Consider the following 6650-nt stretch of genomic DNA (forward strand, 5'->3'; position numbering starts at 1 on the left):
GCATGCTGGGGTAAAGGGCTACCAAGTTTGTTGAAAGAAATGACCTTGACCTTCATTCAAGGTCACAGAGGTGAAATAGGCTATAATCTTCCAATGACTTCTACTCAATAACCAAGAGGCCCAGGGACTTGATATTGAGCCTGTAGCATGCTGGGGTGAAGGGCTACCAAGTTTGTTCAAATAAATGACCTTGACGTTCATTCATGGTCACAGAGGTCAAAAAGGCTATTATTTCCCAATGACTCCTACTCAATAACCAAGAGGCCAAGGGACTTGATATTGGGCCTGAAGCATGCTGGGGGTAAAGGGCTACCAAGTTTGTTGAAAGAAATGACCTTTACCTTCATTCAAGGTCACAGAGGTGAAATAGGCTATAATCTTCAAACAACTTCTTCTCAATAACCAAGAGGCCCATGGACTTGATATTGGAGCTGTAGTATGCTGGGGTGAAGGGCTACCGAGTTTGTTCGAAGAAATGACCTTGACCTTCATTCAAGGTCACAGAGGTGAAATAGGCTATAATCTTCAAACGACTTCTCAATAACCAAGAGGCCCAGGGACTTGATATTGGGCATGTAGCATGCTGGGGTGAAGGGCTACCAAGTTTGTTCAAAGAAATGACCTTGACCTTCATTCAAGGTCACAGAGGTGAAATAGGCTATTATCTTCAATCAACTTCTTCTCACTAACCAAGAGGCCCAGGGACTTGATATTGGGGTTGTAGCATGCTGGAGTGAAGGGCTACCAAGTTTGTTCAAATAAATGACCTTGACCTTTATTCAAGATCACATGGGTCAAAACGGCTATATTCTTCCAACGACTTCTCAATAACCAAGCGGCCTTGATATTGGGCCTGTATCGTGCTGGGGTGAAGGGCTACCAAGTTTGTTCAAAGAAATGACCTTGACCTTCATTCAAGGTCACAGAGGTGAAATAGACTATAATCTTCCAACGACTTCTTCTCAATAACCAAGAGGCCCAGGGACTTGATATTGGGCCTGTAGCATGCTGGGGTGAGGGGCTACCAAGTTTGTTCAAATAAATTACCTTGACCTTCATTCAAGGTCACAGAGGTGAAATAGGCTTAAATCTGTAAACAATAATTTTGCAATAGCCAAGAGTCTCTGAAACCTGATGTTTGGCATATATTTTGCTGGTATGAAGGACTAGAAAATTTATTGATATGAAAAACCAAACATACACTGATATTTGAAAAAAGAGGTAATCAGCATTGTATGTGTTGAAATGACCTCAATCAACTTCAAAGTTGGTGTAGAGCCAGGTGAACGATACAGGCCCATTTGGCCTCTTGTTCTTCTGGGTCTGCTGTATGTCATCCCAAACTTGCTTACATGCCATTTTACAGTTTGCTTGAATTTGACATAGGATATTACATTAAATCTTGCTTTTGTTTTAAATCTTTGTCCAGCTTAGGAGTTAGTGCTACAGTTTCTTAATCAATGGATATAGATCAATGATTAACGGAAGCTAGTAGCCTACCAGGAAGGGGATTGCTACTTCCTTTTGACGTACTTGTGCTTATGATTTAGAAATGTTTAGCTGCATTATTTAATGAGTAACTAATGGCAGTGTAAATGGTGTGTCCAATCTGGCAAGTTGGTGGGCGTGTGTGGACTCCAAGAGTGCACACACGTGCATGGATGGTGTTTTAATCCGTATTTAAGGATTTTACCTCAGTAAATCAAAGGAGCACATTAGTCATAAAACTTGTAGGACTGTCAGTAATGCTAGTGAATTGTGGAAAACTAGAAGAAAAAGAAATCGAAATAGGCCTTAACAAATATTACATAAATCAAATAGATTCCGAGGATATTGGATAATTTATTGATAGAGAACATTCTCAGAGTTTCAATTATGAAAACAGCTTCAGTATGAACCTCTCTAATCACTGGTCATTTATAATTTTAAATGTCATCGATATACCATTAAATGGTTCCCGTCAACATAGGTCAAGGGGACATCTCACTAACGGGATCATATCTGGTATTGTGCCAGTATTTACCGTTCACCTAGTTATAACATGCTTTGTCATGATGATGCTTACAGAGTGGACTATTTCACATTTGTATAATTAGGTAATTAGGTCATTATTATATATACAGGTGTATACTATGACACAATTGAGGATCTTACAATGGACGGATATTCATAGCAGGTGTTGTAGCTAACACTATCAAGTTCAACAGAATTAAGAATACCATTTGTTCTTAATTTTGTTTTAATTTTCCCATGCTGAATTGCCTTGCTACAATATAATTTGATTAAGTATAGAGGAGTAGGACATTGTCGCTGTCGCCGCTATACACAGAGATACCCCCTTGTACCGCCAGTGCGACAAAACATGATCATTAGGTGGCGATACTGATCTGCTGGTATATGATGTCAGTGATAGGTCTCCGAGTAATTTATGTTGGGACACTCAAGTATTTGAAATATGAAGAATGTTTTTAGATATGAGCTTCCTTTGCTCCATTCTAAAATAATTTCAGCTTATTTGGCCAATATTTTGATAGCGGGTATATTTTAATTTAGTTTCTTCGAACCATTTGTGTTGTTGTTTGTAAGGTTTACAGTGACAATTTTTACTCCGTTGTAACTGGTATTTGTGATGGTTTGTATTGACGAATGTGAAATTAGTAGACTAAAGCCAAGCATACAATACATCCTGGGCCTTCCGTGTGTATGGGCGATCTTCCATGAGGAGAGATCTCTATCTTCGTCATAATGACAGAATAATCGGCCGCACTTTGTAATAAGCAATGCTCTTCCGTTGACGATATTGTCAATGTCTCATATGATGACAATCTGCTGAGGAAATCATTATCGGCCGGACTTAATTGAAAAGACGCCCGACGATCACAAAGTAGAGGTTCAAGCGTCACGAGTCAATGAGCCCACAGACGATGACATAACTCGGACGGACGTTATCGGGGCGGGGCGTCATTGCTGCCACGCCCATCTCGTCGACGTAAGATCTAGGAGCGATTGTTTATCCAAAATTGTTTCAAACAGGATCTAGTAGAAGATGGTATCTCCGTGCCGTGTTGCTAAATTAGGAATTATTTGGACCATATGTGTGAATGGGACATTATCTAATAGTGACCGGGTTCGATCCGAAATAGAAGATATTCATGAATAATTTACATTTCCGATGCCTTCATGTGATACAGAAACAATAGCCATGAATAATATAAACTGAAAAAGAGAGAATTCTGTTTTTAAATCAACATTATCGGTATTGTCACTGAAACAAAGATGATAAACACAATGAAAAAGGCCGTTTTTTTCTGAATAAACTTGTAATATAAGTGATTGTCGGTAAGTAAACTGAAAACACACGCAAAATGTCGGTATTTTCATTAAGGCACGATTGACATCATATTGTGACGGATATTTTAACGAAATGGACCGAAAATCTCAAATCTCTAAACATAATTACACCTATTCATACCTAAAGAGAACTTGTATTAAGACAGTTTTGGTTTCGATGTACACGTACACGGCAATACATGGAACAGCTCCGGAGTATTTACAGGAACTTGTCACTCTCTACCAGTCGCCATGATCTCTACGATTGGAGACAGAATCCTTGTTATGGGTTCCAAACTATCGCACTGTGACATATGGTAACCGGTACTTTAGAAAGGTAGCGACCACTTTGTGGAACAGTTTACCATCGGCTACCAGGAAGTCCAACATACTTGCCAAGAAGGAGGTTAAAACGCACGTGTTTACGTCTACTTTTTAGAGTCTGTCGCAGACGTCCTGTACACAGTATCACCTTATTACTCCCGTCAAAGTCTGTCGCAGACGTCCTGTACGCAGTATCACCTTTTTACTCCCGTAAAATATGTTACATATGATCTGAACGTTGGGTATCACTTGAAATAAAATGTTTTATTGTATTATCTTACGTGAAGCGCATTAAACAAATTAGATCACTATTTGTTTTATCAATTTGTCCATATAATCTATATGCAGCTATTATTATAAAGGAAACCAGGCTATCACAAGTGTTCTTCACATAGACTGGACGACATAAATACATGTTTCGTGTTGATTTGTCGGGTGTGATAAATGTTGGTCTAATTGGACCTATGAAGAAGGTGATTACCACGTTATCCGAGCTCGCATTTCACCCTCATATTACGGCCCACTGAACGTGTTGTGTGTAGCGAGGTTCGCGCAGACTGTCGGGTAGTTGGGGACGTGTTTACTCCCTAAGATCCTCAAGTCACGCAAAGTCAAGTCAAGGTCTTGTGTTTCGGGGACTGGATGTCGCAATGATAGCATCTGTCAAATCCCTGAACCCTGTATACGCAGCGAGTCGTCCATTCACTACATAGGCGAGTCATCGGTAAATCATCGCACTAGCCAATCTTTAATAAAAATGACAACAGTCAGCCAAGATGAATACCTTTCAAAAATACAACAGCAGGAAGAAATTGGTAGTTACTTTCTTATTTGGGAAACATAGTTGTCATCCGATCAGAAATAGATTAATGAAGTCTACTTTTCAGTGCCAGCTACCTCACAATGAATCGGGTATGAACAGGAAACCACAAGAGTCTCGGTTTCATAGAAGACTTTTGTAACAATACAGGAGGCGGTAGTGTTAATGTCTTCGTCCTGACGGTAACGGACTAAACAGTCTAACGACACGTTACCACACCTTGACCAACTCTCACGAAATGGCATGGTAACATTCTGTCAGCCGATTGGGTTTCTGTGTATTTGTTTATGAAGTGTTTCTTATAGCACGCAGACTATGTCTGCTCGTACCAACTTCAGCTGGGATATTGATTTTTTTTTTCATTAGAAAACAGTTCTCATTTGGTGAGAAGAGTTTAATGAGATTAGAAAATTGAATGTGAATGTTACATCTAAGAGAATTGAAGGGTCATCTATATGAGAGATTAATGTTGAATTTTAAATACTAATAGATATAAAAAATTTTGCACAAAACTTATCATGTAATAAATTACCAACTATTTGCTGTAGATGCTAACGGTTGTAAGGTGTAGCAGGGATTAGTTCTAAATCAAACAATGGCCGTGTAGTTATGCTTGCTAGTGTCTATAGTACACAATAGGAGCATTTGTTTGACCGGATTTGACTTTATGTACGTATATATACATTGACCTTGAAATGGCCGTGAATAATATTACACAAATACGGCCTAAAGGGAGGCATTTCAATCAATAAAAATGTTCCTATATCATGTATATTACACTTTTTAAGACATCTAATTACAGTAAGAAGGACGTTTTTAAGACAAATGATTAAACTGGGGAGTTTGGACCCTTTTATTTTTGGAAATATGCATCTTTTGTATCTCAAACTAAATGACTGAACATTTTGTCCTTTTTGTCATGTTCAGAGTCCTTAATAAGGCCTTATTAGACCCATTTTGATGTCTGAAATGTCTCCTTATGTGCTATGTTTGTGTGATATTAATCATAGCCGACATGTGCATTTGAAGGTCAAAATATATTCAGTGTTTATATGTAGTATGAAATCAAATCAGGTCAAACCAATGCTCCTATTGTGTGTGCTATAGACACTTGTGAGCAAAATGGCATGGCTGTTTTGTTAAATACATGCGATACAAATGAGCTAATTATGTCCCCCTGAAACATGCATTTTTTTGAAATTTACAAACAGCGAAGCAATTAACATATCAACAGCACGACCAATGATTAGCCATGATACATATTAAATTGGATTAATTTAGTTGTGTTAAATTGCCCAATAGTAGAAATTATTACTGGATTTGCTATTGATAAATTGCCCAATAGTAAAGATTATTACTAGATTTGCTATTTAGATGACCCTTAATATGTTTTAACTGGTAGTGTCCTCTAACATCTCTTTTAAAAATTGGGGGCGTGATATTATGGAGAAGACATGTCGATAACGAAAACTGGTAAAGATATCTGGACTGGGCATGTGTGTTGGTGTAGTTCTCTGGAGTAAATTAGCGAATATTTGTAATTTAGCTCTCTGGAATAACACTGCCATTCGCGAATGTTTGTAGTGTAGCTCTCTGGAGTAACACTACCATTCGCGAATGTTTGTAGTGTAGCTCTCTGAATGAGACGTGCCAAGTCTCACGAGAACAAATGGGACTGTCTTTGTACTTTTCGACTTATAAGGCAAATCTGAAGCGATGACAGATCGCAGAAACTTCCATGTCAATTGTAGGCGATCCCGAATTGTGACGTTTGTCATTACCTAAGTGGCGGTGCCAAAAGTCCTAAACCTAATCAATCAATAAAAAAATATTAATGACCGGTTCTTCTGTTTCTCCTGCCAATGGAATACACTTTACGGGCCTGAATATTTTTCTCTGTCAGGGGATGATTAAAAAACATATACTGTATAAAAAAACATACAAATATGACAAAGCCGACGTGTAAACAAGCATAATTGTACCATAGTAACTATCAAACAATAAAACTAGGAGAAATACGATTAATTATTTATACAGATGCTATAAAATGGATACAACGCGAAGAGGAATAAGAGAGGTTTGCCGGAGGGTAAGCGTCGTTTGCTCCTATGTCAAATCCAGGTAATGTCCTGCTCTCTAAATGAGAAGTGTTGTGGTAATAAATGAGCCACCAGTC

Source organism: Pecten maximus, chromosome 1, assembly GCF_902652985.1.
Source record: "Pecten maximus chromosome 1, xPecMax1.1, whole genome shotgun sequence".
NCBI classification, from domain to species: domain Eukaryota; kingdom Metazoa; phylum Mollusca; class Bivalvia; order Pectinida; family Pectinidae; genus Pecten; species Pecten maximus.